Below are 11,963 nucleotides of genomic sequence, written 5' to 3' on the forward strand. Positions count from 1 at the left end.
ACTTGTTTATTTATTTTGAGACAGAGTCTTGCTAAATGGGCCAGACTGGCCTTGAACCTGTGAGTCTCCTGCCTCAGTTTTCTGAGTTGCTGGGACTTAGGTGTGGACCATTATGCCAGACATTTGGCTTTGTATTTTTTTCTTCCTTCCTTCCTTCCTTCCTTCCTTCCTTCCTTCCTTCCTTCCTTCCTTCCTTCCTTCCTTCCTTCCTTCCTCTCTCTCTCTCTCTCTCTCTCTCTCTCTCTCTCTCTCTCTCTCTGTCTGTCTTTTTGAGACAGGGTCTTGCTATGCAGCTAGGCTGGCCTTGAGCTTACTTCATAGCCCAGGCTGGTCTCAAATTTGCAATGATCCTCCTACCTCAGCCTCCTGAGTGCTGGGGATTACAGGTGTGCCCCACCACATCCAGCTTCTTTGTAAGTATTTTTAAAAATTACATTCCTCAAAATGAAAATGCTGGATTAAAAAGAAATTTTAACTTTTAGTAGATAATGTCAATTGCTCTTCAAAAAGACCTCATAAATATTCATCATTTCAAGCCATGAGCGAAAGTATATTTCTTAACACACCTCATGCACAATGCGTATTATCATCCATCCCCAATTTGATGGGCAAAAGAAAATAACACATTTATTTTATTTACTTATGTATTATTTTGAGGCAGGGTCTTACTACATAGCTTAGGCTGCTGGCCTTGAACTCACTTTATATAGCCCAGGCTGGCCTGGAACTCATGAGAATCCTCCTGCTTCAGCCTCCTGAGAGCTGGACACACACCTGGTCACATTTTTCTTTAATTAGAATTTTCCTTATTCTTTGAGGTTAATAATAATTCCATGTATTTATTAGGCTTATATTTCTCCTATGAATCGCCTGTTCATATCTTGGCCTCTTAAAAATACTTTTTTCACTCTTTTTTATTTTATGCAAATTTCTTCTTTAAAAATGCAACTGATTTTAGGTAAAATAAAAATGTGTTTGTTTTTAGGCTGGCATGACAGCATTGTGGGAAACTGAGTCAGGAGGATTATACATTTGAGCCCAGACTAGACAATTTAGTGATTTAAGGAGATTCTGTCTCCAAACAAGCAAACAAACAGCACTCAGTATGAAGGCCCTGGGTTCAGTCCCCAGCACAACAAAAACAGTGACGACAACAACAACAACAGCAAACCTTAGTTCTTCTCAGGGTTGAGCTGGGGTAACCCCTGAGGCCCCGGCTTGGGATGGTGAGTGACTGAGTTGCACCCCCTTTTGCGGCTTCCTCTTTTCACATCCCCCGTGCTTGGTGCTTTTCACCTGCCACCTTCCCGTAGGCCCCCACTGATTTAGTTTAAGCTCATTTTTAGGCTTAAGTTTTCCTTAAGTTTACTTTCCCTTCTTGTATTTACAAGCACATGTATTCATGATTGATATATTATTTTGTCTATTTTCAATTTCAAGATGATATTAAAATGTACATTTCACTACATTTGCCTATTTTTGCTTTGTCTTATTAAATATTGTATTTTAAAATTCTATCCTGCTCTTGTACATGAGATTAAAATTTAAAACCCAATGTACAGAGATTTAGTTCCTTTTTTATAACTAGGTGTATTATATGCACACTCCACAGTCTGTCATATGAGATTTCTCCCAATTTTTAGCCGTAATGAATATCCTTGATTATGTTATTTTACTATCATATGCAGGATAATACTACAAAAATTAGAATGGAGCTAGATCATTAGACTATGCACATATTCTCTCTCTGTCTCTCTGTCTCTGTCTGTCTCTCTGTCTCTGTCTCTGTCTCTGTCTGTCTCTCTGTCTCTGTCTCTCTCTGTCTCTCTGTCTCTCTCTCTGTCTCTCTCTCTGTCTCTCTCTCTCTGTCTCTCTGTCTCTGTCTCTCTCTCTCTCTCTCTCTCTCTCTCTCTCTCTCTCTTTTTGAGACAGGATCTCGCTAATGCAGTTCAGGCTGGCCTTGGACTCACTTTACAGCCCAGGCTGGTCTTGCATGCTCAGCGATCCTCCTGTCTCAGCCTCCCAAGTGCTGGGATTACAGGTGTGTGCCACCACGTCACTGGCTTAATTTTTACCTTGATACTCCTAGGAGTAAACTGTAAATTGCCCCACAAATGTACTAATTATGCTCATTCGCTAGCTCATGACAATCTCCATTTCCTAGGCAGGAATCCTAGCATTTTGAAGTTATACAACTTTTTTTTGAAGTTATACAACTTTTAAAATTTGCTGTTTATATGAAGTACTAAATACTATTATTTTTCCATTTTCTGTTTAACTGTTTGAAATTTTCCATTTAATTCTAAGATCTTTATGGTTATAGACTTTTTTTAAAAAATTCTGTCTTCGGGTGGTGTTAGGGCTTGAACCCAGTACTTGGTGCATGCTAAGCGTACAACCTACCACTGAACTATCTCCCCAGATCCCACAGTCATAATTTTGCAGGGCCAGAGGAGTATAGGATGTAATTCTTTTTTTACGCAGAAAAGTTTTATTTAGTCAGATTTATAACTTTTGCATAAAACCAGCAAAAACTTCATTGCCCTTTTCTTTATAGTATTTGTGTGTGTGTGTTTGGGCGTGCGTGCGCACGTATGTGTGTAGATACTGGGGACTGAACCAATAGCCTTGTCATTGAGCATCTCAGCAATTTCTGATTTCTTTTACTTTTTCCATTTCTTATTTATTTATTTTGAGATGGGGGTCTCACTATGTAGTACAGGCTGGCCTTGAGCTCACTTTTGTAGCTCAGGCTACAAAATAATACACAATAATTCTCCTGCCTCAACCTCCCAAATTCTGGGATTACAGGTATGTACCATGATGCTTGGCTAAATTTTTTTGAGTGTTCACTATTAGCATTATGGTTTAAATTGTGTTGCCTCAAGAGATGTGTTAAAGTTTGAATGCTTGGTACCAGTAAATATCACACCATTTGGAAAGAAGGTGTTTGCCATCCTGTTGGTGGTTATTTCATTATGGCAGCTCTAGGAAATGAACAGAGCTAATATGCAGATAAGTCACTGATTTTTGTATGTTGATCTGGTTTCATTAAATGAGTTATAAAGTATTCTTGATGCTTCAGTTTTCTAGAAGAGTTCGTGTAGAGTTGGCATTATTTCTTCTTTAAATGCTTTTTGAATCCATCCATTAAGCCTGTAGAACTGCTATTTTCCTTGTGGAAAATTTTTTTTTTTAAACTGCAATTCAATTTCTGTATTAGCTACAGGGAGATTCAGATAAATCTATTTCTTCTGGAGTGAGTGTGATATTTTGTTAACTTTGAATGGATTTATACATTCACGAAAGCTGTCAAATTTATTGGCATGAAATTGTTCATAGAATTGTTTTCTTTTTTTTTTTTAATTTTTTTTTTTGTCTTTTTCATTTTTATCGGTACCGGGGATTGAACTCATGACCACCTGCTTGCAAGGCAGGTGCTTATGCCACTGAGCTAAATCCCCAGCGCCGAATTGTTTTCTTTTAGTATTTGTAGAATCTGTTGTGATGCGATATCTTTCATTCCTGACATTGTCATTTATGTCCTTTTTTCAGACCACACTGGGTAGATTTGTGTGTTTTATGTTTTTGGTTTCATTGATTTTTTTTTCTCTACTGCTTTTTCTGTCTTCTGTGTCTTTTGTTTGGCTTTTTTTTTAATAACAGGGCTAGCTGTGTAGCTCAGGCTGGCCTCAGACTCACTATGTAGCCCAGGTTGGCCTTGAATTTGTGACAATCCTCCAGCCTCAGTATCGTCAGTGCTGGGATTACAGATGTACACCAACACACCCTGCTCTGCCTTCTATTTTACTGATTTTTACTCTAATTTTTTTTTTATGGGTATCGGAGATTGCACTCATGCCTGCCTGCTTGTAAGGCAGGCGCTTATGCCTCTGAGCTAAATCCCCAGCCCCTTGACTCTAATTTTTGTTTCTTTTTTCAGCTAACTTCAGTTTCCCTATAAGTACTCAAAAATTTTTATTATATTATAATTAAAATGTTTAAAAAATTTCCTCTTGATTTCTTTTCTCATCCAGAAACTGTTTAGAATTTTGTTGTTTTCAAATGCTTAGCAATTCTCCAGATGTCTTTCTGTTATCAATGTATAACAATACAGTTTTGATCAGAGAATATATTCTGTGTTGTTTGTATTTTTAAAAATGTATTAATCTTGGTAAAATTTATCTGTCTTGACAAATATTCCACGTGTATCCAAAAAGAATGTGCATTCTGCTCTTGTTGGGTAAAATGTTCCAGTCAATGAAGTCAAGTCAGTTGCTAGTGTTGGCCAAGTCATTTATTCACGTTAATTTTTATTAAAATATATTATTCTCGTAGTTGTGTTGGTTTTTGTTTCTTGTACATTGAATCTTTGTTATTAGAAACATACTTACTTAGAATTGTGATCTCTTCTTGACACATTGACCCTTTTCTCACTGTGAAAAGACCCCCTTTATCTCTGGTAATATGATTTGCCCTGAAAGGTACTTTATTAATCACTCCAACTTTATGTTGACTAGTGTTAACATGGTATATTTTTCTAACTTACTTTTAATTTATTTTGTCTTTGTATTTAAAGGAATTTCTTGCAGACAGTATATAGTGACTATTGTTTTTTTCTACTAGAGACTGAACTCAGGGGTCCTCTGCTACTAGGCCACATTCCCAGCCCACTTTATTTTTTATTTTTTCTTTTTTGAGATGAGGTCTCACTATGCAGTTCAGCCTGGCCTTGAGCTCACTTTGTAGCCCAGGCTGGTCTCGAACTCGCAAGGATCCTCCCACCTCAGCCTCCCGAGTGCTGGGATTACAGGCGTGAGCACGCCCAGCTCCCACTTTATTTTTTTAGATAGGGTTTTTCTCAGTTGCCCAGGCAGACTTTGAACTTTTGATCCTCCTGCCTCAGTCTCCAAAGTGTCTGAGCAGGTGTGTGCCCAGCTGAAATCTATATTTGATTGTTGATATAGTTAGCTTTAAATTTTCCATCTTGTTATTGTTTATTCATATCATCTGTCCTTTGTTTCTTTTTTCCTCTTTTTTTGCCTTTCCCTCAGAAACATAAATAATTGAAATACAAAACAGAAAATATAGTAAGAGAGGCTCAAATAAATATTTGGAATTTTAGAGAAGGGAGATATTAGGCTAAAGTGGTGGTGCCAGGGTTTTCTAATAGAGAAGGCACCATCTGAATTGGATCTGGAATATTCTGAATATAGATGATGGTGCAAAACTACACAGAGAGGGGAGAAGATGAGCAAAGTGGAAAGAGTTGGAAAAGCATCCATTTGGCTCAGGGAGGAGCACACTTTCTAGAGGAATATGAGGGAAAGTGGCAGGAGCAGAAATGGAAGGTACTTGCCAGCTATCTTTGGACAACTCGGTGCTGACGGCCTGCAGACACCTGAGCTACCTGTCACACTGAGCACATTCCCACTCTTCAAAATCATTCTGTTTCAGTGCCCAAGTTCAAGGTGTAGCGCTACTACTTTTCTGAACAACTCTACTAGCAGCCTCTGCATCATCTTCATGGCCTCTTTGTTTGTTTGTATTTTTTGTTTTTTGTTTTTTTGGTACCAGAGATTGAACTCAGGACCTCATGCTTGTCAGGCAAGCACTTAAACCACTGAGCTAAGTCCTCAGCCCGCCTTCTTGTATTTTTAGCCCTGTCCTCTTTACCCACAGCTCACCTCTCAGATTTAAGCTTTGTCATATATCCCCATCTCTCCCCATAGTTGTGAAGTAGGCAATGCCCACCTCCACTTCTCATTACCCTTCCATTTCTAGGTTCTTTCAAACCACACTCCCACAGCCATGAGCAAGAAGTCCGTGTACACACTGAGCCTGGATGGAGTTCTGTGTGTGTGTGTGTTTCTGGAAAGAATTTTACTTTCATCAGTCTCAAAGGCAGTGACAACCCAGAACAGACTGCCCTGAATCTTTACTCCCAATGAAAGAATTTACACTTAGTTAATATAGTGGAGTTGATAGACCAGGGGACCAGAAGTCAACAGACCTACATTTTAGGTTTGAGCACTGCCATTCATTAGTTATATGATTCTGGGCAATGAATTATGTGTATCTTGGTTCACAAATTTGATTCTTTCCTTAATTATGGTTATAAACTGAGTTAGATGAGAACCAAATCAAATTCAGTGGTTAGTTTCAACGTTGATCTTATGGAGTTCAGTGTTGACCTGCTCTGTGCCTGTTTCTTTATCTGTAAACTAAAGAAATTTCCACCCTCTAAGTGCTATAATTTCATTATTTACAAACTGGTCCTTTTAACGTCAGATATTTCATAGTTTGCCTCTTCTCAATCACTTCTCCTCTGTTTGATTTCATTAGACAAATATTTACTGCTTAGTGTGCCATGCTCTGAGCGAAGGGCTGGGTATAGAGAGTTACATAAAGCACTGTTCTGCTACTTCGAAGTTAGTAAACTGAGCATGGTGCAATGTGCCTTAATCCTAGCACTCTGGGACGCTGAGGCAAGATTGAACATTCAATTTAGCAGCTTAGTGAGAATTTGTCTCAAAATAAAAATTAAAAAAAAGATTGGGGATGTAGCTCAGTTCAACCGTGCCATGCCAAACAAACAAACAAACAAATGAATAACTAGTGTACTTTTTAAAAAAGAAGTTAATAGACTAGTCGGACAGACAGATATGTAAATAAGAAATTACCATCCAAAGTCATAAATGCTAAGAAAGAGGTATGCAGAGCTCAAGGGAGGCTCTCTGAGTAAAGAGGATCTAATTGCTTAGGAAAGTTGCTGGGGAATCATAGAGCAGGCCACAGCCGGCCAAGTCTTCAAGAATGAAGAGAAAGGAGGGAAAAGAATTTTAGACAAAGGAAACACTACAAGTGAATGAAGTCCAAGGTGTCAGAGAGCTCCATGGTGGCAGAACAATAAAATGGGTATGGGTGGAATGTCTGGGTGTTTGGGCTTTGTATGCACAAAGAGCAGCAAGAGATACGGCTAGAGGGGATGAGAAGAGTGAATCGGAGACTGAAAGTCCTTCTATAAAGTGCTGAGAGGTTTTGATTTCATCTTGTAGATGGCAAGAAGCCATTGGATTCTTTTTGAAAGACAGGGTCTCATTATGTAGTTCAGGCTGGCCTTGAACTCACTATGTAGCTCAGGTTGGCCTCAAGCTTGTGGCAATCCTCCTTCCTCAGTCTTCCAAGGGGTAGGGTCACAGACGTGTGGTACACCATGCCTGGCCATTGGATTCTTCCAGGTAAGGAAGTGACAAGCTGATCTGTCTTGCAGAAAACAAAAATCATATTACCAAGAAGGAAGAAGTTGGATTGGGAGAGACTGAGACATGTTTGGAAGGGATAAAGATCTGAATAAGCCAAGAGGATGGGGTGGATGGAATATACTGTGCTATTTTGTAATCCTACAAATTTAAGAAACCAAAGAAATAGCCAAGTTCAAATGTTCTGTAGGAAGCTGAAAATATGAGTCTGAAGCTCAGGAATGAGACTTGGAATTAGGAGCATTAATAAGTGAGCAGTGACTGAATTAATAAGATGGAATGACATTGCTTTGGGGGACAGATAGAGTGAGAAATAAAGGGGCCAAAGGCAGAGTTCTGGGAAACATCAGTGTTTGAAGTCAGGAAGTGGGAAGACAGACAACACAGCTGGGTGGCAGGAAGCTTTACAGTAAAGGGAGTGAGAAGGATGGTGGTGAAGAATCTACTTCAAAAAGCTAAGATGAGGGCTGGGAAGGTTGCTCAGTGGTAGGGTCCTTGCCTAACGTGCCTGATGGCCTGGGGGTTTGGTCTCTAGCACCACAAATAAGTGATCCAAGAAAAAAGGAAAGAAGTGCTGAAGAAGAGAAGGCTGCTGAACGAGGGAGGTACTTGATTTTTTCATGTCTATTTGCTAAAGATGAGCCAAGAGGTTAAAGTTAGATGCAGGAGATATTGGAGATAATGGATGGAGAGGGGAGAAGGCACAAGCCAATGCACACCTGGAAGGATTAGTCCTAGGCAAGAGAGATGGGGTGGACATTCATTCTTCTCATAAAGGAGGAAGGAAACCAAATTTAATTTAGTGATATTTTAAAACTTAGTGATTCTTACATTAGAATTATTAAACTTTTTGTTGTTGTTGTTTTGGGAAGTTGGTACGTGTGTTTAACGTATCTTGATCTTTTTCAATCCTGTCTCTTCTTCCTTCTTCTTCCTGGTCTCCAAAAAGTCTACACCTTGGTTTTCCATCACCTCTTATTTATTTATTTATTTATTTATTTATTTTTGCATTTTTAAGTATTATTCTGCTTTTAATAATGAAATCATGTCATTTACAGGAAAATGAATGGAATTAGAAACCATCATGTTAAGTAAAATTAGCCAGACTTAGAAAGTTAAATATTACAGGTTTTCCCTTATATGGCGAACTTACAAAATCACTAAAGTAGTTTTAAAAACATGCCAGGGGTAGAGTCACACCTCGGAAGTTTCTGGTTGAATTAGTTTAGAATGGATACAAGGTCGTAGTATGATTACAAAGCTTCCTAAGTGATTAAAATCTTCAGTCAGTGTTGAGAACCACTGGTGTAATTTGTAGGTAACTTTTTAGATTGGTGATAATGAAATTGGATTGAAGGAAACTTACACTTAATAAAGGTAGGATGAACAGAGTGGCACAGATTTGGGATAGATGTGAATCAGAGAAAGAGAAGGAAATTAGAGGAGAAGGCCTGACACCGCCTTAGTGACTCTTACATGTCAGAGATGCAGAAATGAATGAGGAGCAGTCCTTGTTCTCAAGGAGATCAAGATCTCATGTGACAGGGAGGCACCTTATAACGACTTAAAATTCAGCAGAGCTCTTGACCAGTTAAGGGATTTTGTATGTTATCTTGCTATTCCTCTTCTACTCTTTCTCCTTTCTCTTTCTCTTTTTCTTCCACTTTCTCTCTTCCTCCTCCACCCTCTTCCTCTTTTTTTTTTTTTTTTTTTTTTTTTTTAACTAAAAAAGAAAGTACTCATTGATTCCATGGTATATATTGGGCCTGGAAATACTTTCGTAAGTATTAAGAGTAGACCTTCTAGGAAATGGCATCCTGGGAAAAGAGCTTTAAATGTCCTGGGGATGGAACTGTCCCCAGGTTAATCAACAGGGATGCAAGAAGAGGTGACTGTAGCCTGCCATGTGGGTCCATTACTGTGGTCACCTGCACCTGAGAGGTGGCTGAAATTTCTAGTCACTTTTATTAACTACTATGTGAAGCTTCTGTGTTTGAGTAGAAAAACAGTCTTAGTTACTTTTCTCCCATTGCTGAGACAAAATACGTGACGCCCAAAATTAAGGAAGGAAAGTTTATTTAGCTCATAGTTTGTGAAGGTTTCAATCCATAATCAGTTGACTGCAAGGCAGGGTGACATGGCACAGGGGTAACACTTCAAGGCAGCACAAGACAGCACAAGCAGCAAGAACAAAAGCCTCTTTTCCTCTCTTATATTGTAAGCAGGCTTAGGGTGGTAGCACAAATACCATCTCTGTGCCCTCCTCCTGCACTGGCTCAAGATGTTTACAAAATGAGGACCCTGGACCCCTGCTGAGTCACCTAGTTAAACTTCTATACTTCTCAAGTTGACACAATATATCAACCATTACAGTCCACCCCTTGTCAATTTTAGCAATCAGACACATTTCTTTAAAACAGTCTCTAGACCTTTTGTGTAAGTGGACTTGAGAATGGAAGAAATTTAGAAGCTCCCCTATATCGTTAAGGCTAGGGTCTGACTAAAGTGTGTTCCATTGAAGTACAGTTGTCCTTCAGGCCCCTGGCCTTCCTGTCATCCCAGGTTGATCCCCTTGAGAAAGTCTTGGTTGGATGTCACCTATTTCACAGTTCTCCTCCCTCCTAACAGATTAAGCTAGCTCCTCTGCAGTGTAGCACAAATAAAGCCTTCTTTTGGGGTCTCTATTTCCTCACTCTGAGTTGAGGGTATGTGAAATCCTGATGGAATTGCATCCTAAGGTTGAGGGTGGAGGGTAGTCCAAAGGATTGCTAGATAGGATGCACTATAGCAATTAGATTTAATATTGGACCTCTTCTCTGGAACCTGGTGTTTTCAGGACAGAGATATAATTGACAGCTCCTAATTTCACCCTCAGCAGAGAAAGGAAGGAGTGAGTTTATCCCAGTCTGATGCCTGAGATCTGCTAATCCTATAGGTTCATCTACTAATATCCTGACTTGGACTTTAACCTTTAGGTACGACCAGTTTACAGAATTATCTGTAATTTTTATGTCAGAAGCCCTTTTGCAATTCTTTGGATCCTTCCAAGGTCTGGAAAATAGCCTAGCAATATGTAAACATAATTCATGCTAAACTTGCCAGAGAGTGAGATGGCGCCATGGCAGTCCCAATATTGTGTCAAATTACACACTCGTTGCCTGGCACTAGAAGAGTGCTCTGGGCAGGGCTGAAGACACCCATGCCCTCCTACTACCTTTTATCCTTCCCCAGCTGTCTTGCCTCTTGTCTCTTATACCTGGCTGTGATCTCTTCCAAGACCCCCAGTGCAGCCCTGGCTTATACACAGGTGAATGAGTGCCTCTGTGCATGTGGCTCCTAGAACACCTGAAACGACCATTCTGTGTATTTCTTGGTGCTGTGTCACTGGTTGACCCATAATATGGGGAGAGGGAAATCAGAAGAGGGAAGGGCTGGGTCAAAAGAGAAAGGAAGTGTTTCAGATTCTTTACCTTTGAACAGTAACAGTGGGACACAGATGGCTCTGTCCTTATTTTGGTGACAGGTCAGAATATATAAGCAAAAGAGTGAGACTAAATGTCAAGAAAATATTTTCATCACGGAGGAGCAAATATCCCCAAACAAGTGAAGAACAGACGCTGGGAGTCTCCTTCCTTGGCATTTCTTAATCACAGGGTTGGGAGGAAATTGGAAGCTGGAGGAGGGTGGGATGGTCCAGCTGCTTGGGGGAGAAGTGTGTGAAGATGCTTTTGAAGTGGTACAGTTCTGGGTAAGTGGCAGGTTCACAGCAATAATACCAGTGGTAATAAAATCATACTTCTGCTTTCACTCACTCCAAAGGGAACACGGAGGTCCCACAGACAGAACTTCACAGTGGGAGTTGTCTGGGTGGGTTCAGATCTATAGCCCACTTTTTGAAGCCTGGCCAGTTTCTTAGTATGCTTTGAGGCGGAAATGCTCCCACTGCTCCGATATTTTGTGACAACCCATGATTTCTGTGGAGCACCCTTAACTCTCTATAATGTATCTCGGACTCCTGGGGAGGTCAGCCCTGTCTGCTTGGGGTTAGGAACTTGCTCGCTAATACATTTTCTCCTGGAGGTTCCCTTGGAGAAAGGGCCTCTCTCCTCCGCCTTCTAAACTAGCTGGCGCCCTACTCTAGTCCTCCCCCCACCCCCGGGCAGGGTTCCCTTTGTAATTAATCCTAACACTCCAACCAGAGGGGAGGAAAAAGTGTTAATGACGGATCGTCCCAGACTGACTGGGCGGTCGCTGCTCGCAGCTAGAACACCGGGTAATTAAATTATTTTTGGACGAGTGTGTGTGTGCGCGCGTGCGTGTGGTGGTGATGGTGTCAGGGAAATCCCCGTGTGGATGGGAAGAGGGGCGTGTGTCTTGTCACTAATTAAAATCAGGGATAACCCTCCCCTCTCGCAGCTCTAGGGGGAAAAAATTCAGTCTTCCCACGTCTCAGATTCCACTGGATTTCGTGCAGCCAGGTTTGAGGCCCTAAAGAAGAGAATGCGGCCAGTGCTGGGGGCCTGGGGGCTCCGACTGCCACCGGTCCAGGGGGTCAAGGAAGTCAGCCACAAGGGGGATACGGGCTGGGCCGAGACCAGGAACCGAGGAGCCCCTTCGCATCCCGCCTACAGCTTGGGGCCGGGGTCGAGACCCCGCCGAGCCACCCAGGACCCGAAGGGAAGGGCAGGGGCGCGGCGACTC

Source organism: Cavia porcellus, unplaced genomic scaffold (genome assembly GCF_034190915.1).
Source record: "Cavia porcellus strain 051 isolate PalLab524CR breed Dunkin Hartley unplaced genomic scaffold, mCavPor4.1 scaffold_7, whole genome shotgun sequence".
Lineage (NCBI taxonomy): Eukaryota > Metazoa > Chordata > Mammalia > Rodentia > Caviidae > Cavia > Cavia porcellus.